The 26,197-nt window shown below is 41.1% G+C and overlaps 2 protein-coding genes across 5 annotated transcripts in view; both read left to right on the top strand.

Annotated features, from left to right (window-relative positions):
* Window positions 1–26,197, top strand: part of LOC133442628 (parvalbumin-7-like) — a 470,342-nt gene that overhangs the window by 37,360 nt on the left and 406,785 nt on the right. The gene's annotated exons all lie outside the window — the stretch shown is intronic.
* Window positions 413–26,197, top strand: part of mgat3b (beta-1,4-mannosyl-glycoprotein 4-beta-N-acetylglucosaminyltransferase b) — a 75,565-nt gene continuing 49,780 nt past the window's right edge. The window contains exons 1-2 of one of the 4 annotated variants that reach the window (XM_061720577.1): window positions 9,225–9,835; window positions 11,962–12,009. The gene's annotated coding sequence lies outside the window, so the exon portion shown is untranslated. Of the gene's footprint in view, window positions 650–1,008; window positions 1,053–9,224; window positions 9,836–11,961; window positions 12,010–26,197 lie in introns of those variants that run through there. The other 3 variants (XM_061720582.1, XM_061720586.1, XM_061720569.1) reach the window with 3 other exon arrangements.

Below are 26,197 nucleotides of genomic sequence, written 5' to 3'. Positions count from 1 at the left end.
AATTATCTTTCCTTTTTTTCCTTGAATAATTAAGTACAAAGCAACAGTTTAATATTACTTTTGGATTATAAAATTACTTTTATATTTCTGTTAAAACAAATGTGTTGAAAGGTGAAAATTTGGTGTAAAGAATGTATTATTATACATGCTTAATAGCAGATCTTAGTTGATACATGCTTTTTATTATTTCATTGTCCTGTGTTTTTAGTATTTGAATAGCAAGAAGTTTGTTTTAGATTAAAATGCAAAACAGTAAAGCCTGTACCTTTAACTGGGTTCCTCTTTTCTCTTGTTATCAAAGGTGTCAAAAATAACCCTCCCTCTACATTTATTGTGGCCACGCTGTAATACAGTAAAACGAGGGTATTGTTTCCTGGTTGGGAGTTAACATTAACCAGAGGGTGCACTTATCTGTGTGTGTATTTAGAGTATGAACAGTGTTTGCTATAGTCCTACAGTCTATGAATGCGAGGGTTTGTTCAGACCAGTGAAACGTTCTTACAGACTTTGTTGCCAGAGCTCTTCGAAGTCACCTGAGAGGAGACAACCAGGACACGGCAGACGGCAAGTGGATAACCTGGAACTTCTCATCATCAGCCAGTACTGGGCTTAGAGGAAAACAAAACCAAGGCAGCGAAAAACTTGAGAGGTACTTACACCAAACTTTATCCTGTCAATCTGGATTATAAAATATTTGTGTGTGTGTGTGTGTGTGTGTGTGTGTGTGTGTGTGTGTGTGTGTGTGTGTGTGTGTGTGTGTGTGTGTGTGTGTGTGTGTGTGTGTGTGTGTGTGTGAGTGAGAGATCGAGAGATAGAGAGAGAGAAAGAGAGAGACTATGATTATATGAACAGTCACTAAATATTTCTTACTCTTGTTCTTCAGTAGTATCTGAGAAATCATTCCATCACTATAATGTTACTGATTTTTTCAGCTGTTTTCTCAGTAAGGAGTGTTTGGGATTAATAATCTCAATAAAATTTGACATGGCAGTTAGCCGTGACGTTATACAAGAACACTGCTCGGTGCTTAAAGAATATCCACGTTCTCTCAGGTATTCAGTGAAGGCTTCTGAAATGACTTACTTCTGTTTCTCTGTTATATATATATTTATAACCGTTATTTAATCAGGAAAAAAAAGTCTTGTTGAGATTAAAAATCTCTTTTACAAGAGAGTCCTGGCCAAGACAAGCAACAGCACAAACACAAAGTTGCACAAACCAACAATAACAAAACAGTGAAAAACAAATCAGACATACAAATCACAAACAAAATCAGCAGTCAAAGCATCTACAGCCAGTTGTACTTGCTTCCAAGTCTTTCAGAAGAACCTTAAAAGCATCAAGTGACACAAGATTATTCAATTTTAAGATTTTCTGCAACTCATTCCAAGCAGAGGGGGCAGCATAGCTGAAAGCCCTACTACCTTGTACCTGTTAAAAGACAGCATATGCCTTAGTGTCTGTTATCGTATTTAAGACTCTTTCTGAGTAAACTGATGTAAACAAAAAAAACCCTCTAATAGGGATGTTAATAATTAATCGATTTTCGATTAATTGCCGTTATGAAATTACCCGATTAAAATTAACGATTACAATTAATCTATTTATTTATTTATTTTTTTTTTTCGTTTAATTTCACCAGCTGGTATTACGCCCGGACCACATTTAATGCGACACAACACGCTGCCGCCGCGGCGCGCACAGAAGAAAGAGACGGCGGATATGTTTGGTTTTAGTAATATCTTGCTCAGGCAGTGAGTCTGCAATGGCCCAGACGGGAGACACATGTAGCTCAGTGCTTAACTTTTATTTTTAATCCACTCTATATTCTTCTGGTTGTGCTCCGATATGCTCCCCTGAAGCCTGAATTATGGTTCCGCCTTAAATCGACGCAGAGCCGCCGCCGTAGCCTACGGCGTAGGCTCTGCGTCGTTGTAACGCGGAACCATAAATCAGCCTTCACCCGGTACATACATAGGTTTCTCTAAACATCTGTTCCCGCTACAGTTTTAACTAAAAGAAAATGTGCTCCAATACAGCAGGTCTCATAATTTTATTTTGAACACTGCAGAAACTCTAACTTAAAACGTAACTAGAACTTAAAATTTGCTTGACACAAATTACACTATTATGGGCCGCTGCTACTACTAATAGCCTTGAAGTGCACTTTATATTATATTCCTTGTGGTACAAAAATGTCTTTTTGTTACTTTTGTATCAAATAAATATTTGATTAAGGAATACATTAAAATGTCCTTTGTATTTTATATAAGCAAAAAAAATTATGTTTGTATCTCAGATGAAAAACGCCGCTTATCAACTAATCGATGATCGATCGATAAGGTTATCAACTATCAGTTAATGAAATAATCGATAATTTGCATCCCTACCCTCTAAAGATGGCACTATCAGGACTACTTACTGTATCTAGAGATGGTATACTGATGATCAACAGTTACAGCTTGTGGAAACTGAAATCCACAAATACCACTAAGCATCCGTCTTCAATCTTTGACTGTGCTCTAAAGTCTGATATTAATTTAAACTGTTTTTCGGTATCTACTCAAAAATCAGAAAATACCTCCAACGCACACTGGCAATTGTGGCATTTATGAAACACTCAGCGAAATATGACCCCTGAACTATTACTGAATGAAGCGTCTGACTGTGATAACATTGTTGACTAGACACTACATTGGCCTATAATACGTCAATTGCCTTTTGTTTTAGGACACACTGTTCGTTGCACGCACACAGGCAACTACACACACTTGCATATCTGCCTAACCTCGCCTCCAAACCTGTCTGTCATTGTGGAATTGTATCCACATTTAATAAGCTCTATGGTGACAATTGTGAACTCGCTGGCACAGTAGTGATGTTGCAGTATGTCTGGACTTGGATCAAAGTCACAGAGGCTCCTTTGCTGGATATTTCACAGCTCTTTGAGCATTTGGAGGTCTCCTGTGGTGGGAAATAAACATTTGCAACCAGATACGGGCCTCTTTGTAGTTTCTAGCAAGGCGACAATGAATATTTTACATTTTGTTTAGTTTGAAATGAAACTACACCCTCAGATTCTTACTGAATTTGAGATTTGGTTTGGCTCATGTGCTACCAGAACTAACTTCACGACTGTGCTTTATGAGGCAGCTTCCTGCTGTCAGAGACACAAGGTTTCATGCCACGGTGAGTCGTACTGACAGGTTCACATCAATATTTGATAAAGAGAAGAAACAGCATGAGTTTGTGGATCCCTAAACCACAACCACCAGCCACCAGTGGCTACTCAGAGGGAACACAGATGCAGGCTTTGAGGTTGTAGATCCCCAACTGGTATGCGGGATGTTAAACTCCAGGAGGCCGAGCATCTAGCTGGATTTACTGGATAACTAACAGGCGGCGGTGTTACCAATTGGACCGACTTGGTGATACTGATACTCGTTAAAATGTAATTGGTCATAGGCCACTGCGAGTCTGAAAAGTATTGCAGCTGCCAAATAACGAACACCTGGGCTTTTTATTCACTTGAGTGAACATTTTCCCTACAGACCTGAGTCTGAGGGGAAATAGATAACACAATGTAACATGACAATGACTTTAGAATTAGTTTACTCTGCTTTTAACCCATCACTAGTTACACTTGGAGCAGCTTACTGACATTTTTCCTGGGGGTTATGGCTTTGCTCAGGAGCCCACAGTGCTCTTTGTGAAGCTTGAACCTGGACCCTCCAGGTCCAAGTCCACCTCTGTAGCCACAAAGTTACCACTCCCCGCCGTGGTTAAACATTATTGTCAAACATTTCTCTCTCTATCTCTCTCTTGGAATTATTGTAAATAAGTAGTAAGTTATCATGCTCGCTATTAACAGAACGTATGATAATTTGCTTACGCCTGGGACACACTGATAAAACAATGCTGTGTTAAGTGATTAAAAAGTGCTGCACAAGAAGTTTCCTGATTATCAACATAAAGCAGAAATCTGCAGAGAAGAGGAAACTTCTTGTTGCTAACAAACAAGAACAAGAACATTCTATACCTGTCCACTGACTGCGACCACTCCCTTTCTCCCTCCCTTTAGGGGCGCAGTCAGCTATGTGCTCTCCTTGCGCAAGTCACTTAACTGTGTCCGTGTCTCTTTTGTCTCCAGAAAGTTTGATGATAAGAATGTTAAGTGTTTGAACCTAACACTCACACTATATATGTATGTATGTATATATATATATATATATATATATATATATATATACAGTGGGGAGAACAAGTATTTGATACACTGCCGATTTTGCAGGTTTTCCCACTTGAAAAGCATGTAGAAGTCTGTAATTTTTATCATACTCTTCAACTGTGAGAAAAAATCCAGAAAATCACATTGTATGATTTTTAGGTAATTAATTTGCATTTTATTGCATGACATAAGTATTTGATACATCAGAAAAACAGAACTTAATATTTGGTACAGAAACCTTTGTTTGCAATTACAGAGATCAGACGTTTCCTGTAGTTCTTGACCAGGTTTGCACACACTGCAGCAGGGGTTTTGGCCCACTCCTCCATACAGATCTTCTCCAGATCCTTCAGGTTTCGGGGCTGTCGCTGGGCAATACGGACTTTCAGCTCCCTCCAAAGATTTTCTATTGGGTTCAGGTCTGGAGACTGGCTAGGCCACTCCAGGACCTTGAAATGCTTCTTACGGAGCCACTCCTTAGTTGCCCTGGCTGTGTGTTTCGGGTCGTTGTCATGCTGGAAGACCCAGCCACGACCCATATTCAATGCTCTTACTGAGGGAAGGAGATTGTTGGCCAAGATCTCGCGATACATGGCCCCATCCATCCTCCCCTCGATACGGTGCAGTCGTCCTGTCCCCTTTGCAGAAAAGCATCCCCAAAGAATGATGTTTCCACCTCCATGCTTCACGGTTGGGATGGTGTTCTTGGGGTTGTACTCATCCTTCTTCTTCCTCCAAACACGGCGAATGGAGTTTAGACCAAAAAGCTCTATTTTAGTCTCATCAGACCACATGACCTTCTCCCATTCCTCCTCTGGATCACCCAGATGGTCATTGGCAAACTTCAGACGGGCCTTGACATGCACTGGCTTGAGCAGGGGGACCTTGCGTGCGCTGCAGGATTTTAATCCATGACGGCGTAGTGTGTTACTAATGGTTTTCTTTGAGACTGTGGTCCCAGCTCTCTTCAGGTCATTGACCAGGTCCTGCCGTGTAGTTCTGGGCTGATCCCTCACCTTCCTCATGATCATTGATGCCCCACGAGGTGAGATTTTGCATGGAGCCCCAGACCGAGGGAGATTGACCGTCATCTTGAACTTCTTCCATTTTCTAATAATTGCACCAACAGTTGTTGCCTTCTCACCAAGCTCCTTGCCTATTGTCCTGTAGCCCATCCCAGCCTTGTGCAGGTCTACAATTTTATCCCTGATGTCCTTACACAGCTCTCTGGTCTTGGCCATTGTGGAGAGGTTGGAGTTTGTTTGATTGAGTGTGTGGACAGGTGTCTTTTATACAGGTAACGAGTTCAAACAGGTGCAGTTAATACAGGTAATGAGTGGAGAACAGGAGGGCTTCTTAAAGAAGAACTAACAGGTCTGTGAGAGCCGGAAGTCTTACTGGTTGACAGGTGATCAAATACTTATGTCATGCAATAAAATGCAAATTAAGTACTTAAAAATCATACAATGTGATTTTCTGGATTTTTTTTTAGATTCCATCACTCACAGTTGAAGAGTACCTATGATAAAAATTACAGACTTCTACATGCTTTTCAAGTGGGAAAACCTGCAAAATCGGCAGTGTATCAAATACTTGTTATCCCCACTGTATATATATATATATATATATATATATATATATATATATATATATATATATATATATATATATATATATATATATATATAAACAAAAAAAAATCAGATGAACACGCAAAGCAGATTATTATCTTATTGAATCCGTGCAATATGTGCCAGAAAGAGCCCAGTACATATGGCACATATTAACCCTTTAAAGCCTTAAAGACGTGAAATTACACACAGAAAATCCTTTCTGATTTCTGTTTTATCTTAAATTGACGTTACCCGCAATTTTGTCTATGACAGCTTATAAACAATCTTTTTTATCAATGTTTTAATCATTGTGAATATTTGTATTTATTCATTTTATTACCGTGTGACACACGTTTCAGAAAATCATGTATCATATTGTATACATGAATCAAGGGTTAAGAGAGGTTTGACCAGTTTTGAAATTAAGAACAGTTTTTATAAAATAAGCAGCATATTAGCCTCTGTTTTTGATCCTTCATCGAGTAAAAGGAAGAAATGCAAGGTACACATTGGACAGGTCAAAGGTCCCTTGCAAAGTCTCCACACACACACATACACCTACATGATGTAGGTGTATGATATATAGATATGTATATCAGTGACGTGCGGTGAGTTTCATGGTTGGTGAGGCACTGACTCCTTTAGGGTCAGATTTACAACTATATAAACCCAAAAGGGTAGCTTATTCAATTGGCTACTGGTTATTTCATGTCTCATCAGCATTCTTTACACAAATACACAGACACACACACACAAGAGGTACGTACGTAAAGATGAGGAAAAAAACGTTACAATTACAGCAGCGAAAGAAAGTGGATGAATTACATTTGCTCTGCACCTTCTGTGTGTTGGCCGTCGCAATTCTACAATTGTACACCATAGAGAGGTGTACAAAAACACAGATTTAAATTTTGACCTTTAGTGACATATTCAGTTGTTTTAAAAAAGCTTTTAATTCTGATTTTCTTTCAACTGTTTTCTCAAACAAGAAGCCCTAAAGCCAATACGTCAAAACTCCAAATACGTTTTGTCAACAAAAGGATTTGATTTAACAACTTAAAAATACTATGCAACAAATGCGAGCAACACCCGCAACAAAATGCAAGAGAACGCAAGATCAATTTTCTCCAGCCTAACGTAGTGGGTATCATATGAAACTACAAAAGCTACACTTTTTTATAAGATTGAAATGAAAACTACGGAAGAGTATTAGGGCCAGGCAGGAGAAAAATAAAAATAATATTTTAGAGGAGGAAGATTTTTTTGAAAATCCAAAAGTGTTCAAATGCATTTTTTGGGTCTCAAATATTTTTTTGCATTCAAACACTTTTTTTCTTTGATTGAAAACGTTTTTTTTTTTTTATTGAAGTGATTTTCTTTTCTTGAAAATATTTTTTTCTTTTTGAAGCAACTTCTTTTTGATTAAATGATAAAGACACAAATGTCCTACCCATGATATGGCCCAAATACAAAAAAACACTTCAGTCAAAGAAAACATTTCCAATCAAAGAAAAACAGTGTTTAAATGCATTTTTTTAGTCTCAAATATTTGTTTGCATTCAAACACTTTTTTGTTTGATTGAATTTATTTTTTATTTTTTTCACTTTAGTTTTTATTTCAAATTTTTCCTTTACAAAGGTGGGACAACTCAATCAAAATAGTACTAAAACAAGTACAGAACACATTTTAAAAAAATAAAAAAATAAATAAATAAAAAAAAAATAAATAAATAAAACAACATCAACATTTGGGAGTCACTTTCCAAGCAATCTGTCCATATTCTATTTTCTTTTCCACAATCAAGTTCTTTTGTTTTGTCGTTGTTCAGTCATAAATATTGTCCATCCCGTCCATTTCTCTTTGAACTGGGCTTCCTGCAGCCTTAGGCGATGTATCAGTTTTTCGTTTGTGTAGATTTCCTCGACCAGGTGAATCCATTGTTCTTGAGTAGGGGTGTCTTCACTTCCCCATTTCTTCGTGATAGCTTTCTTAGCTGCTGTTAGTAATATTTTTACCAGGTATCTGTCCTTCGTTCTTATATTTTCTTCACTCAGGTTACACAAATACAATACCGTACAAGATAAAGGAATCTTATATCCAAGTATTTTCATCAATGTATCGTGTAACGTTTTCCAGAACCATCCGATTTTATCACATTTCCAGAAAATGTGTGAGTGATCCACATTCATTGTTCCACAGCCTCTCCAACAAGGCATATTTTCGTTCAACTGTTTACTCTTGACTTTGGGTGAAATAAAAAAAACGTACCAGATTTTTCCAGGAGAACTCCCTCCAGATCCGCGAATTGGTGGATGTGTGGTGCATTTTCCACATGTTTAGCCACTCTTCATCCGTGATTTTTATCTTAAATTCAGATTCCCATTTTTCTTTTATGTATTTAGTTGAGTGTTTATTTGATATTAATTTTTTATATAGCTCAGAAACAATTCTAACTTTTTTTTTTTTGTATGAATTGATTATGAGTTGGATCACACCATTCACTTCTCCGGAGGGGTCCATCCTAATCTCTTTCAGAAAGTAATCTCTAAATTGCAGGTACCTATAGAATTCCTGGTTATCCAAATCAAATTTTTCTTTTATATCTTACTCTCCAGCCGCCCGTTCTTCACTAACACACACCACGCTGTGATTCCCTTATTTGTCCACCGCTTAAACCCTTTATCGTATCTAGCTGGTTTGAATTTGCTATCATATGCTACCCATTTTAATGAATTAGCCTCTTTTTGAATCTTATATTTTTTTATTATGCTGAACCTGAAATTTGTTTTTTATTGAAGTGAATTTTTTTTTTAATTGAAAATATATTTTTTGATTGAAGCAATCTTTTTTTGATTGAATAATACCGTAAGACACAAATCTACCTCCATACAGAGTCCGTCACATTGAGACACGGCGCGTGTCGGCGCTCTGGCGCCCCCTTCAGGTCACAGCGCTGCTCTGTAAACAGAACCGTTGTGTCTTCATATTTGATCCATGCAGCATTTTTGAGCTGAATAACAGCGACCACCACGGCCTCACACAGGCCTCTAATACTGACTCACCAGTTCCGCCAAGTAGCGGCTGAATGCATTTGAGGCTTCTTGAATCTATGGTCTTTTGGGCGCAACTATATCCCCACCACCCCCCGTCGCGCATATTTTTCAGACTTGATATTTAATACTGTCCCGCTGATAAGCAGCATAACGGGGGAGGAGCTCTCTTCTCTTGCGGGGCTCCTCCTTCCGCTCTCTTAGTTTTCTTCCACTTGCCTCCCCCTCACACACACACACACACTCACACACACATAAACACACACACACACACACACACTCACACACACGCTCGTCTCCACCCCCTCCTGCTTCTTGCAGCCTTGCCGTATCGAGAGGGAGAGAGGGAAGATGAAAAGGACGTGAAAGAGAGGAGAGGAGGGAGGTTTCTTATGTTGGTGCTGAGCGAGAAAAGGCCTCCCGGGGGGTGAAACAGGGATAGAAAACACGCAGGGAGGAATAGAAGCGGCTGCGGCTCGTAAACACGACAGAAAACGTTGGCCAGGAGGACGGCAGACAGACAGCGGTGTTCACGTTTACCCCCTACACCCCCCTAAACCCTCCTCTCACCAGCTCCATCCTCTTTGACGCCGTTGGACTATCTCCTGCGCATCCGAGAGGCTTTTTTCCTCTCCGCTTTTGTGTTTATTATCCGACCGGTGCGGTTTTATTCACGGGATACTGAGGCTGATCCATCATCACCGCGACCCGCAGGATCCCCCGCTCGCGTCTCGCTCGGGACGTTTAAAGGAAAAGAGCGAGATGAATGCAGAGTGAGCCAGCTGCAGCGGGGGGGCCGCCGGCCCCGGGTTAGACCGTCCAGCATCACCCATGCGATGGCATAGTAGCGGTCTCTGCAGCAAGACGAAGGGGCTCGACGCAGATCAGCAGGGCTCTCATCCACCATGCACTCCTGAAAGGCAGCAGACACAGGCACAGATGGGTAAGAAGAAGATGCTCTGCCTTTTTGATTTTTCTTTTTGTTGTTGTTATAGTTAGTGCTGGGCGGTATGACCAAAAATTTATATCACGGTATTTTTCAAAATTATATCTGTTTCACGGTAAATTTTCTTTTTCATGCACAACTGGGTGTTAACCACATTTTCTAATGATTTGGAAAGGAATTGCTGCAGTAAATTGACTTAGAATGGCCTATTTTACTGTCAAATCAAATCAAATAAATTTGATTTAGGCATGTTTTTCAAAGAAAAAAATCTTTTACAAAATTACAAGGTAGAAAATATTTATTGAACATAAAAACATGTTTTAATTTCCCAGCATTATGTTGTTTTGGTTCCACCTCCTGGTGAATGTTAGGTAAAATTCTTATGTGGTTACTTTTTGGTTGGCCAACGATTTATGTTTCTGGTGCGCAACTGTTACGGGAGCGGCCAGTCTATTTCGTTATATTACAACGCCGTTATTAATTGTTCGTTTTTTTTCCCACTTATTCCACCGAACACCGAAAGTGTTTTTTTTTTGCCATTTTCGGCCGAACAATTTCGGTTACGAACAATCGGTGCATCACTACTGCTAAACAGTCCCCTCACAAACAGTGTCCAGCGGCGCTACGTTCCGCCACATGGCACGGCGGAACGTAGCGCCGTGCGGCGTTCCCAACGTTGTGTACGCTACTCACCGGTATTACGGTATATGAAAAATTCATATCATGAGAAAAATAAACAACGGTATTCGGTATGAACCGGTATACTGTCCAGCACTAGTTATAGTAGAGGTTGGGCGTTGGATGTGGATGGGGAGGAGATCCGACGTGAAGACCCCTGTTAAGCCCGATTTATGGTTCCGCGTTAAAGCGACGCAGAGCTTACGCCGTAGGGTACGGCGTAAGCTACGGCGTAGAGTACGCGGCGACGCGCACCGTGTAACGCGGAACCATAAATCAGCCTTTAGATTGCTAGTTCAGACGGTTTATGCATGTGATGTTGATGAAGTTCTGCATTTAAAATTTGGTGGCAGATGGGGTGGATGCAAACATATGGCTTTTACTACAGTTTTTGGTTTGAGTATGCGTGCCATCTTATTATGAATTCTCCTTGAATGTGTCTGGTGTTTGTCCTCAATATGAGACTTGGTCCACACCTGTATCGGCCTGGGAGGCACAGAACAGAACCCCGGGTGAAGGGTTAGTTAGGAGGACCCTGTAATGTAACCTGCAAAATATCAAACTCAAGATGACACAAAACACTACAGAAAGATATAGATGATGTAAAAGAAAGGGTTCAAAACAAAAACATATTTAGAAAGGTACAGTAGACACAAGCTGAAGACACGCCAGTATTTGTTCCAAATCCAGACAAAAAAAATAAAAAATTGCAAGTGAAAATGTCACTGCCAGCTCTGAGTGGCACCGCTGACTGATATTGCACTCATGCTGCCAGGATGTCTGGTGTGAATTTCATTATGTTTGCCCATCCATGTTATTAAAACCAACCTGAAGTGCCCACCAATGTCACTGTGTTCTACAGGCTACTTTTCTCACGCTTCCCGTTCTCCGACAAAAATGTCTGAACTGATGGCCGTGCTCAGTGCTGTCTCTGCTCCAGCCCCACATCTCCTCGTCATATCTAGATCATGCCATTATAAGCTGTTTCTTCTGCATGCAGAGGCTGCATGCAAGCCCGACAGAATCTATTTTCATCTTGCAGATAGTCAGACTGAAACCAAAACCCTGTCACCGCTCCGTGCTGAATCCATTCCTAATTCCTGTCTAGAGCCAGCTCCAAATCCCCAGCTGCTGCCAGGGCCTGGGGAATTGATTTGTAACTGGGATGCATTGCATATGGGAAGTTGACTAAGCTGGTCTGAGATAGAACATTGATAGCAATTTTTGTGCAGAGATGGTGGTAGGTTGTAGTGCCTATGAACCTTTCCCTTTTTTCCTCCGAAGTAGGGCCATTAATCTCCAATAATAGTGGGAGCTTCTCAGCTGTGCAACGGTAGCAGACGGCAGAACCTGATGTAAATGTTTGCAGCAGGGCATCAATTGCTTCTGTTCTCTTAGAGTGGATCCAGGTTTTCAAAGATGCCATTTTTCATTTTCTCCAACAGCAACCTGGCCCCATATAGGCGCTCCAAACTGCACAGCAAGTACTGGAGGTACGAGTAGGAGGGACACGGGAAGTGTTTCACTGTGGTTGCAGCAGCACAAGGTGAAACAGAGATGCTTTGGGTGCCTCTACTAAAGTGGGGATGTCATTGTGGCTTCAAATAGTTGATGGTGCCTTGCTGAACATGGAAGAGCCCAGTGTTTCAAACAACCTCATAAACAAAGACAATATCTATTTGGTGGGGGTGGGGGCGGTGGCCTTTTCATTTTACGGAAATGCTGACGCTGAGAGACAGCACAGTGGATTGGTGTGAAAAAGGGAAGGAAGAAAGAAAAATAATATGGGAAGTTTATTTTATGACACCATCAGAGCGGAGGTGGAGCTACTGTGGTTAGAGGACTGGATGGGTTCATAGGATGAAAGAATAGAGAAAAAATAGACTGATTGGGTGGGCCCAAGGGAGTGAGGGTGTGATATTATTCCCTCAAACAATGTGTGGAGTAGGGAGATCCACCTGAACCCCACGGCCGAATCCCACTTCTTTTGGCAGATTTGATTTAGAGCAGCCTTATGTGAGTTCTCCCTCTGGTTCCCACCTTCTTCTTTCAATTTTCTTCACTGGTGTGACATCTCCCATGGTCACATATCATCTGAGGTCTCTCTGTCTGAAGGTTGCATGTTTTCTCTTGGGCCTGCAGTTTCTGCATGCATATTGTTGGGTCTATTGTAGGCTCTAAAGTGTCTCAGAAAAGTCTGTTTTCCTTTGATGGACTACCTCCAAACAGTACATTTAAGGGATATTTATGTGTCCTTCTTAGCCGAGGTCACTGACGTTTTGGATGCTCGACAGAGGAAAAACGCCCTGAAATCCCTCTTCGAGGAATAAAAGTGGATATACTTTTTACTCACTCTTTGTGATTACCTCTCTAGAGTTAGTCTGAGCTAACCTTTTGAAGGAGCGTTGTCCCCAGAATGTCAAACTATCACTGCTCTGAGACAGCTCATTTGTCATTTATCTGTCTTCCCTCATGTCACCAGATAACAAACTTAGGTCTAGAAGATCTTAAGCTCAATTCTGCGCTGCATCCATGGCACCTGCTGAGGTCACCATGAGAAGAGAAATCCACTGGAGGAAGTACGCAAAGCACCATACTACACCATACTAAAATATAGCAGGGAGCTAACTTTTAATTAAAAAATATTTTTTTTACACACATTCAACTGTCTCTGTAGTCCAGAGAAAATGCTACCCGTTATGGCAGTCCCTTCCAGTTCTTTGTTGTTCCTTTTTACGTTTGCATGTTGAGGAAATTATTGCATGAGCAGTTTGCAACATTTGTTTCCCTTCCGCAGGAGATCCCCAAATCACACACTGTCCTTTGCATATGTGGTTAGGCTTCATTTACCTCATGTGTTTCGTTGATGAAATGTGGTTTAAGAGACAAGCTGATGACAGATTTGCTGTCAAATCGTGCAGCCTGTCACCCCTAGTTGGCGCTCAAATGCATCACGTGAACAGAGAGATTACTTCATGACGTCCAATTTGAAAAACGAGTCAAGTATCCGAACAGCCCGCTCGGAGCATCACGTAGTCTCGAACCAGCCTCAGGTGTCGGTCCTGTTTCTCCGCTGAGAGAAAATGATCATCAAGTGGCAACGTTACATTTGCAGTGTTGAAACTCTTTTCATATTTAGCTAGGTTGTGTTTTGCACGTGAGCAGAAGAAGAACAGAATCCGAATAGAATACAGAATAGGATTTGGCACCAAAAATAACATCCATGCATGCAGCGTGAAGACCCAATGTGTTCACAAATAGTGGCTAAAATGGTTAATCATTGTTTCAGCAGTGTGCATGATTATCCTCTCACTTTTTCCTTCCGTGTTTCCTCACTCTCAGTTGCACTGTAACCTCTTCTCAGTGCCAGTGACTCAAGTTGCAAGGCCAAAACAAATGGCTTTGCTGGCACACAGAGACTGTCAGTTGATATTGCACAAAGTGAACTGGGGGCACAAAGATCAGCATCCTGACATGTCATCTCATGCTCAAAAAAAAAGAAAACAAGATCTAAATCATATATTACCAGTGACTCAGCAGAGTTAAACTGAGCTAAACTTGAGTTGACTCTGATTTTCAACCTCACAGGCTGACTTCGACCAAGGCTGTGTGTAAATCTTTGAAGTAAGAGTCTTTCTTTCAAATATAAATGGTAAGAAATTAGATAATTTGCAGGAAACGAGCACAGAACATGCTTGTTGTCATAGGCAGTTGGAGGCAGACGCCTGATCTCCAGCAGTGTGTGAACCCCAGTCCACAGCAGCCAATGAAAGAAAGCACTCTTCCACTGCCAAAGGAAATTTCTGATATCGCATCAAGTGAAGATCCTGGGAACCAACTGGCTTTTGTTCACGTCTGCAACGGAGCAGAGGATGTGCACAGGCCAAATGGAAAATACCACAGAGTAATCTTTTGTTGCTTTGCACCATGAAAGATGCACTTTAAGTGTTGCAGCCATAGCTGAAATATTTGTAGGAAAGTACACAAATATAAAGTTTTCTCAGAGCCCTTTCAGTCAAACGTGCACTGTGGAGAAACTCTCATTGCACGAAATGATATATGTGCAGTGTTTAATGCTAGTATGCTGTTTTTAGATGGATATGCAGCATTGCAAAAAGTCTTAGTTCAGTGTTAACCTACTTTGGTGTGATGTGAAAGCTTTAAACTCTCACACAGAAACTCTATAACGCAAATCGAAACATGCTCGTACATCTTATAGATAAAATATAGCCGTTCCACATTTCAAGTAAATGTAGAGATTAAATAAAATTCCTCATTAAAATGCTGAAACTGTTGCAGAAGATTGGTTGTTTTGGGTCATTTTTTACTCAATCTGTAATGTTGCTATAATGTCTTGTGAGAAATTGATACACGTGTGCTTTAATGGTGCAAATTCTACTCGTATCATGCTGCAGACTCCTGAACGAGACTGTGGTGTCAGGCAGCCGTCATTGATGGTTTCAGTACTGAACAGAAGTTGCTGAGCATCTTTAAAAGGGAAAAGGAGCAGAATAGTCTTTAAATTCATTCAAAGGACGGCTTATGATTACAGTAATTCAAGATAAACTGGAAAAGCCTCGGAGGGTGGTGGAATTAAAGTTAAGGTGGAGTGGATTACATGATTATGTTAGCCCCAACAGTTCCTTTTAATTCCTTCCCCATGGAGGGACCCCCCCCCCCCCCCCCCCCCCCCCCCCCACACACACACACACACACATTTAGATATTCACTTCATTCCCTAGATGTTCAGTGAGATGTTTTCTGTGCTGAGAAACAAAGACAAGAACATTGGTACATAATAAAGGGATTGCAAGACACAGTTTGGTGGAGAGTGAAAGCAAACACACTTGTGAACTAGCATGGGGAAAATTATGATCAGTTTGAGCAGCTTCAACAAAGATTGGTGCACCTCAGCGCTTGTTGTTTTCCCAGTGACCTGGATATTACAATGGGCCAACAGCTAATATATCTATGTGCACCATTACCACATGTGTGTAATCCCTGCTGTGCAGGATTGCCATCGCCGGCTGCAGGATGTCAGCTGAACACAGCCTGCTGCTGCTGTTGGAATTGAGTTGTGTTTCACCTCTGATCTGGCATCCGTGGACAGACATGCACACTCATGAACGAACACACTGCGAGTCTCCTGGCTGACACTATTCTTAGAGAGGAAGAGCGAGAGAGAGAGCGAGAGAAAGAAAGAGAGAAAGAGCGGGTTTCAAAGCTGCATATCTTCTTGTTGACGTTTTTTATGCTTCCATTTCGCTTGACTTACTGTTTTTTTCCTATGAAGTTCTCCTATACTTTTCCTCTGCCAACGCATGTCTAAACACACATTGAATCTCCTACACATACATGCATTTATGATCAGCTCCAGCCCACACAAACTGCAAACCCTGTGTTGTGTTCAAAGACAGCGCAGAGGAGTGTGTGGGGGGGAGGCAGAGAGAAGGAATGGTTTTCAGCTGATGTGTATTCCCACACCTTGGGCTCTAGGCCTCATTAATCCGTAGGAGGGGCGTTGGATGGCTTCATGGATGAACAGCTCAGACTTTTACTGTTACTTACTTGCTGTCACTCAAGAGGCTCTGCAGATAAAAATATCTCACAGCACTTGAAATGTATTACAGTCACATTCTGCTTTGACTTTGAAAACTCTCATCTTGCACCAGACAATGAGGATCTTTCCATGCGAGGTCCCCCACCATGCATGGCATTTCATTTTTTACAGATAATGCTGTCAAAAATGTTTTCCTGTTGGACATATTGTCAGTATTTGCAGCTCATTCAGTCATAATAATAACATAATCTTTATTTTTGTCAGTATCTTACGAAACATAGTGGAATTGTTATCTGCCTTTAACCCATCACTAGTTAGACCAGGCGCTGTGGGCTGCCATTTTTCCGGCGCCTGGGGAGTAATAAGGGTTAAGGTTCTTGCTCAGGGCCCAAGGGGGTTCACCTTAGTTGCCATCTGGGGGGCTTGAACCTGGGTCGTCCAAACCCAAGCCCACCTCTGTAACCAGTGAGAGTTTCTGTCTCTGGTTTGGGATGCATTTGCATCCCAAAACTATTCATAAGGTGGCTTTAAATTAGTAGGATTCCAAAGTAGTTTTATGGGGCCTTGACTGTTTGCGCGTGTCTCTGTTACCAGGAACTAGGGGTGTAACAATAGCCTCGTGCCACGAAATTTCGCGATACAAAAACGTCACGATACGTGTTGTGGAGGTGACAAACTGTATCGCGATATTGGATTATTAATATTAATAGCCTATATTGTGTTGACTAGTAACGCACAGTGTATTGGTGCCGACCGCGCCTCGACCCGCGGACGAAAATCTTACTCCGCTCAGAAGAAACTACAGTAGTACCGTTTTGCGGTCCCGATCACGGAACTCTTGCAGGGTTTTGAGCTCTGAACTTTTACTTATGTACTGTAAGGCTGGTGTAGAGTTAAGCCTTACCTTATTAAATTAAACCTTTTTCGGGTCGTGAGTAGGATAAACACGGGACAACTTCTGCTGAGTTCGAGTGTACTTTAATGTCCGCTTAACAGTGTAGGGTTTTAGAACATCAACACAGCACCTAGTGCTGTATCACTCCGCCCAATCTAAGACATACTAAGCACTACAAACTGACTAGTGTAATTATAGTCCCTAATTTACATCAGACCATAAAGAATATATTTATAAAATAATGAACCCTGAATTACCAAAATAACCTTCTTAACAAAAATAAATCAGACATTTTTTTCCAGTCATATGTTCCTCATTCAAAGTTGTTAAAAAAATACTGCTATAATATCGTATCGTATCGTATCGTTATTGTGACCTCAATATCGCGTATCGTACCGTATCATGAGATTAGTGTATCGTTACACCCCTACCAGGAACGGACCCACAATGAGATTTTTTGGGGAATTTTCACCGGGCTGAAGGAAGTCCCTGCCTTGGGTTATATATTGGAGTGTGTCACTGAAAAATTGCTGCGTGGGGTGGTGGTGGTGTTGACTTAGTGCTGACTGGGTATGCTGTAGGCGGGAGATGATGTTCATCTGTCTCCATGTCTCCTTCAAGTTTGAGTCATCTCTTCTTACTCGTGGCCACCATCGCAGTGTATGCAAACAGCAAACTGAAGAGCAAGAATCACGTCGTCCATTTCAGTTAGTGGATCCAACCTGGTTGAACTCTACCGAAAAGACTTTGGACGGCCCAGCCCCATTACAGCTGTACCCGTCTAGATTTCCCTCCTAGAGTGAAAGTTAAAGAAAATTAAAGGGGACCTATTATGGCATCTAATGCCTATTTTAAACAGGCCTTGAATGTCTTAAAAACAAGCTTTTGATTGTTTTTGCTAAATAAATTAGAAATTCAGCCTCTGAGCCATGTCTTCATCTTCCCAGTTTCTAACCTCCTCTATGCAGGATTCTGAGTGGACGGGGGGGCTATGATAATGAGGCTCTGTGCTGATTGGCTGCCTGAATGACACGATACACCGCTACGAAAAAATGGCAGAAGCTCCGGCCGGCGGAGTTAGTTGTGGGCGTGGTTTCACGCATCGCTCCTGTCGTGACGTCACGACAGGAGCAGAATCGGAACGGCTCGTAGAAGCCACATCACACTGGATGGATCGTCCGGGCGGCTGTACAGACACTGCAGAATTTGGTTGCTTTCCTCCTTCTCTGAGTTGGCAGGCTGAGGGGAGAACACTTTATATATGTTAAAGCAAGAAAAAACGTGTTTTTCATAATAGGTCCCCTTTAATAATAAAAATATGATCTTTTGGGAAAAAAAAGAAAAAGAAGTCCAGTCCATGTTCTTGTGTGCATGAGTGGTACATGGAAACTGGTACAGAGAAATAGCTGTTTAAGAGCTGATATCTGATCCAAACACATCAGCGCTCTCATCTGATGTCACCAACACAAGTTCTGAGAAAGCTATGTCATGCTTGATCGGTGAATTAAAGGTACATTTGTCCCCTGGATGAATCCTGGAATGTTTGTGGGTAAAATGGCCAGAAACAACATTCCTAGAACAATTTTTTTGGTTTTGTTTGTCTTTACCTTCGCATTAAAAGGTAATTAAAAGCTAGAAACTTAAAACTAGATCAACAATTGTCCGAATGTGTGTATGTCCCTTCTTGTTCGCTTGGGTTTTTGCAACAGCATTTATCGGCCTGCATTCTAAGTGCGACCTTGCCTCACTGCCAACAGCATGCCAATAAAAATTACTGTCAGAGCCGCTTCAGAAACAGTTCAACAGGAATATCATAATAACACTACAGGCAGCATCGGGCTCTTCCTCTCTGCAGGCCACCATAAAAACGCTGTACTTTGTTTTTAGATCATATTGTTTTGCAACGACTCTGACTTTGTCATGCTCAGAGATTTAAGTCCCATTGTTGACTGCGTGAAGCGCGGACGTGCAGTGCAGTGGTAAACTTCTTGGCTGTCTGTAAACAACACACACACCCTGTCTGGGAGGCAGGGTCTTGAGACTCCGTGTCATTGTTGTGATGATTAAGTATGGATTTCTGCTCTGGCAGGTCAGACGGAATGTGGCTGTGCTTTTAATAGATGAAGAGCACTCTACACAGGGTGGTTGTTTCTCAAGGACGGGACCGACCACACACGTACCAGCTCGGCATCTTTTTCCCTTCCTCACTTGCTTTGTATTTCCTTTCTCTTCACCCCCCCTTACTGTTTTAAAAGGTGCTTGCTTCCCTTTTGTAACCAAAGTAGTCTCTCCTTCATGTCCTTTCCCCCCGCTCCAAACCCACCCACATGACAGACACACAGTGCGACTATGTTGTGCTTTTGTCAGACAGCCAAACTCAGTTTACTAGCCAGCCAAAAAAGTTGTCTGTCCTTGAGGATACATCTCTCTCTTTCTTTCACTGCTACCAGCCTTCATTCCCCTACCCCCACTTCTTCTACCCACCCCCATTGCTTCTTGGTCACATCAGTATTACATTTCGATCATGAAGACACCTTAGCTGACCGAGCTCTCAGAGGAAATGGGCCTGACCTCTGCTCAACCCATGCCAGCGTGTATACCGAGGCTGCGATGCTGGAATGCACCACTGCACAATTTATAAGGGATGGGGTCACAGATGAATACGCAGATCTGTGTGCCCTTTCCTTTGCCACTTAAAACAAAATGTATATGAAGCAAATTAATACCCTTGCAAATGAACATTGTGTCAGTGACTTCATTTAGACAACTTTAACACACAACAGCAGATCAGTGTACAGGTACAACATACAGTGCATCTACTTCTGAGTTGTCTGCCCCCCTTTTTCTCCGGGGAAGACATGATTTTCGTGATTTCACCCTTTTTGCTGTACTTGACTTAATTCTTACCAAATAACTGCCTTTTTGTGCTGCAGGATTTGCTTTTAGCATATCCATCGGCATCACTTCTCTTTCCTTGAATTCCTCACAATAGACAAAATTAGACATAAGGATTTAGAAGACTGATCTCAGGTGTAGGCTAAAACTCTCAACCCACGGTGGTTTCAGCTTTGCAAAAGTTTATAACATTGGTTACAAAAGGTACTGTCAAGGGGTGTGAGGTAGCCCTCAGTTTTCCATGATTACAGGCGAGTTGAGACAGAAAGCTAATAGAATTTGCTCTCACATTCGTCACATGGACTTGACTAACAGGTTACTTAAAAAGTGTGTTATTTATCCCAGATGGGCGGTGTAAAAATAGCGCAGATGTTAGGTGTTGGGGGGAGTGTAACAGATGCCCTACACAGTGTCTGTGTGTATCTTTGGCTCAGTCTCTGATTGATGTCTTGACAAAACAGGAGGACAAATACCTGTTACCATAACTACTATTTGGACAGTTAATAGAGTAGATGATAAGACAACATAATATTGAGGAGGCTTGGCCGACCCACCTTAAAGAACTTTGAACACTAATTTTAGGTGATATTCGGACAAAACCATTGAAAAGTAAAAAAAAAAAATCACAGTATTTCCTCACTAAATAAAACAAGCAACTTCAAACCACACTACTGAGAAAACAATAAATAAAAACAGGGTGTTTATTCTGGGCACATGTTGGATGCAATTAGTGGCACACTTATTGGGCACTGCTTTGTAAGCAATCATGCAGATTAACAATCCTGCCTGAATCAATCCAACATTATAGAAGTTAACAACGTTATTATCGTGTAATTAGCTCTGGAATGGTTTATTCTTTGTCTTTGTACATTTTATTGAGTCATTCTATCAAACTCTCCAGATAAGTTGCCTCATTTAAAACACTGACATACCTATAATTGCTTCTCTGTAAAGTAGCCTATACAGAAACAACATAATTGTCTAAATAAATAAAGTAAAACTTTTAAAATGGAGGTTCTTAAAGGTTATTGTGTAGTGTGGTCTTGCTTCACATTGAAGTGTCTAAGTGCTTGTAGTGTAAAGAGCCTGTAATGATGTACAAGACTACATCGGATGACCAATTCTGTTGCGAACCAATTCAGTTGACAGGCTAACAAACCCTCCTGTGTCAGTGGCAACTGAACCTCATTGCACCATGGCATGCAATGACTTTGCTGAATTCTTCACAGACAAAATCCAAAATATTAGATAAGCAGTTGGTACATCAACAGCAGGTTCAATATATGTACCGTGTCCACCGAGAACCGGTTTAAACACCATGAAACAGTTTCATCCTATTAACAGCAAAGACGCGGAGGACATCTTCCGTCAGCTGAACTGCTCCTCTTGCTGTTTAGACATCCTGCCAACAAGTTTTTTCAAAAAGGTCTAAAAGATTTTGGAGTCGGACCTGTTACTAATCGGGAATTTTCCCTTAATGTCAGGTGTGTTTTCAGAGCCACTAAAAACAGCTGTAATTAAACTTGTGCTAAAAAGGGACAATCTTTACAAGACACAAATCAACAACTACGGGGCCAATCTCAAATCTTCCATTTTTAAAGGAAGATCATTTAAAAATCATTTTTTTATCAGCTAAACTACTTTTTAATACAAAACAAAAATTGCTATGATGTGCACCAGTCAGGTTTTAAACAGAACCACAGCACTGAGACTGCTCTGACCAAAGTGTCAAATGACATGTCTGAATAGAGATGGTGGAAACATGTCAGTCTTAGTTTTACTGGATCTCAGTGCTGCATTTGATACAGTTGACCACAATATTTTACTCAAATTACTGGAGAACTGGCCAGCTCTTGTACTAAACTGACTCAAAGCATACTCAGAGAACAGGAAGTATTTGGTGTCAATAGATAACTTTACATCCGAGCAGACAAGAATCACATGTGGAGTTCCCCAAGGGCCCTCCTGGGACCTTTTCTCTTTAACATCTACATGCTCCCACTGACACAGATTATAAAGAACAACAGAATTAACTACCATAGCTATGCAGATGACACGCAGATATATATTACAATGTTACCAGGAGACCGAGGCCCTGTACAGGCTCTTGGTACAGTAAAGACATTGAGATTAATGACTGGATGTGCCACAACTTTCTCCAACAAAACTGAGGTAATTGTCTTTGGAGAAAGAATCACAAGAAACAATCACAGGTCACCACAGAGCTTCAACCAACCAGGCCAGAAATGTGGGTGTAGTGATGGACTCAGAGCTAAATTTGGAAAATCACATTAAGGCAATAACAGTCAGCCTGCCATCACCTTAAGACTATATGAAGGTTAAAAAATCTGATGTCTCAGCAGGACCTGGAAAACTAGGCCATGTATTAATCTTTAGTAGCTTGATTATTGTAACAGTATCTTTGCAGGTCTGCTTAAAAAGTGAGTTAGACAACTGCAGCTCATTCAGAACTCTGCTGCTCGAGTCACCACTAAGAACCTCATCAGTCCAACTCTGTCTTTACACTGACTGTCTGTCTGTCAGAGGATAGACTTTACAATTCTGATGCTGGTTTGTAAAGCTCTGAATGGTCTAGGACAGGGGTCGGCAACCCGCGGCTCTAGAGCCGCATGCGGCTCTTTAGCGCCGCCCTAGTGGCTCCTGGAGCCTTTTCAAAAATGTTTGACCTTTTTTTTTCCCTTTTTTTCTTCTTTTTTTTCCCTTTTTTTTATTTTTTTTCTCTTTTTTTCTTTTTCTTCATTTTTTCCTTTTTCTTTCCTTTTTCCTTTCCTTTTTAATCTCGATCTTTTGACTTTTTTCTCGTAATTTTGACTTTTTTTCTCGAAATTTTGACTTTTTTTCTCGAAATTTTGACTTTTTTTCTCGAAATTTTGACTTTTTTTCTCGACATTTTGACTTTTTTCTCGACATTTTGACTTTTTTCTCAACATTTCGACTTTTCTCGAGATTGTACTTCAGCATTAGACTTTTCATTTTTTTGCCGCTCCAGACATATTTGTTTTTTGTGTATTTGGTCCAATATGGCTCTTTCAATATTTTGGGTTGCCGACCCCTGGTCTAGGATCAATATACATCAGTGACCAGTGACCCAGTATGAACCTGCCAGACCCCTCAGGTCATCTGGATCAGGTTTTTTATCAGTTCCCAGAATAAGAACCAGACATGGAGAAGCTGCATTCAGCTTCTATGCTCCACATATCTGGAACAAACTCCCAGAAATCCTCAGAACAGCTGAAACACACAGTGCATTTAAATCCAGGTTGAAGACTCACCTGTTCTCAGCTGCATTTGAATAAAGCTCCAAACCTGCACTGATATCTTTAAACTTGAGCTTAGATAAAATTTTAACTACTGATTTGATCAGATTTGTATTTGTCTTTCTTTCTTTTTTGTTTACATTTTAAATCATGCTTTTTATTTATGTTTTAATGTCTCTGTAAAGCACTTTGAATCACCTTGTTGTTGAATTCTTCCCTCCTAAAGGGGAGTTTTTCCTTGCCACTGTTTGGCTTAAGGCTTTTCTCCCACTATGGGAGTTTTTACCTGCCATTGTTCATATAATAATTGCTCGGGGGTTTATGTTTATGTTTATGTTCATGTTCTGGATCTCTGGAAAGTGTCTAGAGATAACATCTGTTGTATTAGACGCTATATAAATAAAATTGAATTGAATTGAATTGAATTGAATTGAATTGAATTGAATTGAATTGAATTGAATTGAATTGAATTGAATTGTGCTATAGAAATAAACTTGTCTTTTCTTCCTTGCCTTGCTGGCTTACAGTAACAAGTTGTGCTTGTACAAAGGAAAAACTAGCTTTTTACCTTGTTAAATCGAACTAGACATTGAGAAAAGCTTGAGCATTGCAATATGACGTCAGTGTTGGACAAAGGGGAGGTTTGTCAGAAAGGTTTCTTTTATTTAGCTGGAATTTCTCTCCCTCCCATGACCTGAACTCAAGTATGCTTGAGAAAGAGGAGCTCACAGTAGAAAAAAGATAAAGGCCAAGGTAAAAAACAGTAGACAGGAGATGGAAGAGGGAGGTCGGTAGGCAAGATTATGATTCATTCTCAACAATAAATCAGCAGCCTGGCAGCTTTTAGCCTGTTTTGTGAGAATGATACATTACTTTTCTCTTTACTGTTGAAGAGGTGCATACATCATTGAGGAATCTGTCACTGCAATGCGAGGGAGGTGTGATATGAACCAATGTGGGAGAGGAAGAGCAGCTGTTTGTGGATGGATTGACTGATTGAGAAATCGAGGGTGGGAGTGAGAGGAAGAGGAAAGACATATTCATCAGGATTATCCTGCAGAAGAGGATCTCATCTGGGAAAGTGGCCCAGTCCCAGTTGAACACACAAACGCATGCACACCACCTCAGGAGGCTGAAAAAAACTGGAAAAGCTTGATGTTTGCCCAGGAAAGCCCCTCTTTGAGGCAGCTTGCTACAGTGCGGTCTTTCCGAATAGAGACTGCTTCTTGATCACAATTCACCAGTGATTTGAAACTCTGTTTTTGCTTTGAATCTCACTGGAATTCCTCCCACTTGATGACTCTGTTTATTGTTTATTCATGCACCAACTTCTGCCCACCTGCTGGTGGAGTACAGCCAAGATCAACCATATATTTCTCCAAAAATGGTCCACATCCAGCCCCGACCCTGATTGATGTCATGATTTCCACATGACTTTCCATCTGTGTCCCCGGTTTGGTCTGTTATATGGAAGTGACTGAGCGGAAAAGTGAGCTATAATATAATTTATCTATTTTTTGACCAGCCTTTTTCAAGGGTTTCTCAACTTCCCCTGACCTTAAAAACACTGCATACTCCCTCTGATGCTCCTGGCTTGACTTCACCCTGTCCACACTATTGGAAATCTTAAGTAAAGTCTCACACAATGCCGTCTCTTGCACCCCTCTGCTGTGATCCATTGGATGTTGTTGGGGATTTATCTCTCTCTTTTTGTCCTCTCCATCTACCTTCAAACCGGAGGATTTTGACAGTTTTACCAAGAACCGACTGTTTTTTCTACACGATCCTAGATAGCATCCTGGTTCTACCCTTTATAGCTCCAAGAAGTGCTGGTCCTGCTTTTGTTTAATTTATCTGGATTAAAGTCCCTTTTTCCTTCTTTCCTCTTGCAGTCCTCTTCCTCTTGTCTGTTTTCATGATTTAAGATCCATTTAAGTATTTTATTTGCAGGCTACCCCATCCTTACCATTTTAAATGCCAAGTACACCGGACATCATACTCTCCTGTGGTTTCTGTGTGGGAATTGTCAACAAGTTTATCGTAGAGTAAATATTTAGCAGGCCTTTCGAAAGATCTAACCTTTCATGTCTTCATTTTTGGGCTTTGATTCTTATCAGATGATGAGGTTGAAAAGCGTGTAACATTTTTGGTTTGGTTTGTTTTCTTCCTGGTTTATTGGTCAGATGCGTTTGCAGTGATAGAGGAAGAATACATGGGTGTACTGCTTGTTTTATGACACAACAAATATATATGGATTAGTTCTCATCCTGGTTATCATTAGCTGAATAGCGCTTGTATACAGTAGATCACTTTTTCAGATAAGTACATTTAAAAATGAAGTGCAGTCTCGCCTGGAGAAAAAAACGCTTGGATTCGCTCAAATAAAACCTAACAGGAGGTTTCATTCATCAATCATTATGTAAGATATGTGCTCATCAGCTGAGAGGAGTCATCATGATATCATGTGATTCTAGCCTCTTGGTCCTGTTTCAGTTCTGCATGCTTTTTCCCGACGAGAACTGCTTCAGACTTCCCAAGACAATTCAATTCAAACTGAGACCACCTCCTCTTAGAGGTCTCAGTCTGGTTGTTGTGGCCGTCACCTGAGTGTGATTACTGTATTCACACCAGACAAAGCAAATTATACCAAGCAGGAAAACAAACTAAAGCCTCTAGGTGAGAAAACAGCCTCCAGCTTTAGCCTCGTTATACTTGCAAATTGGTGAGGTCAAAATTCTCCCCGTTCATCTGTGTTTCCAGTGCAAACAATGCTCCCTCTCAGCACAGCTTCCTGCTTTCCCCGAATCGCATTCATATACAGATCCTATCGCGTGCATGTTTACGCTCCATCCCACTGGTCGTGCATTGCTGTGTAAAGGGTGTGTAAGCAGACACCATTCCCTCTAGTGCTGCGTCTCAGTTTTGGGAACCTGGAAGTGCAGCGGAGGTTTTGAATTGGTGTGACTGGGCCGCCAGTGTTCTGCAACACAATCGATGACAGATTGTGAGGAAAGGTCATGTGATAATCAGCGTCGGGGTCTTTGCGTGTCACA

Source organism: Cololabis saira, chromosome 1 (assembly GCF_033807715.1).
Source record: "Cololabis saira isolate AMF1-May2022 chromosome 1, fColSai1.1, whole genome shotgun sequence".
Taxonomy (NCBI): Eukaryota; Metazoa; Chordata; class Actinopteri; order Beloniformes; family Belonidae; genus Cololabis; species Cololabis saira.
Note: the sequence above shows the minus strand (reverse complement) of the source record. Positions and strands in the feature narration are given on the sequence as shown.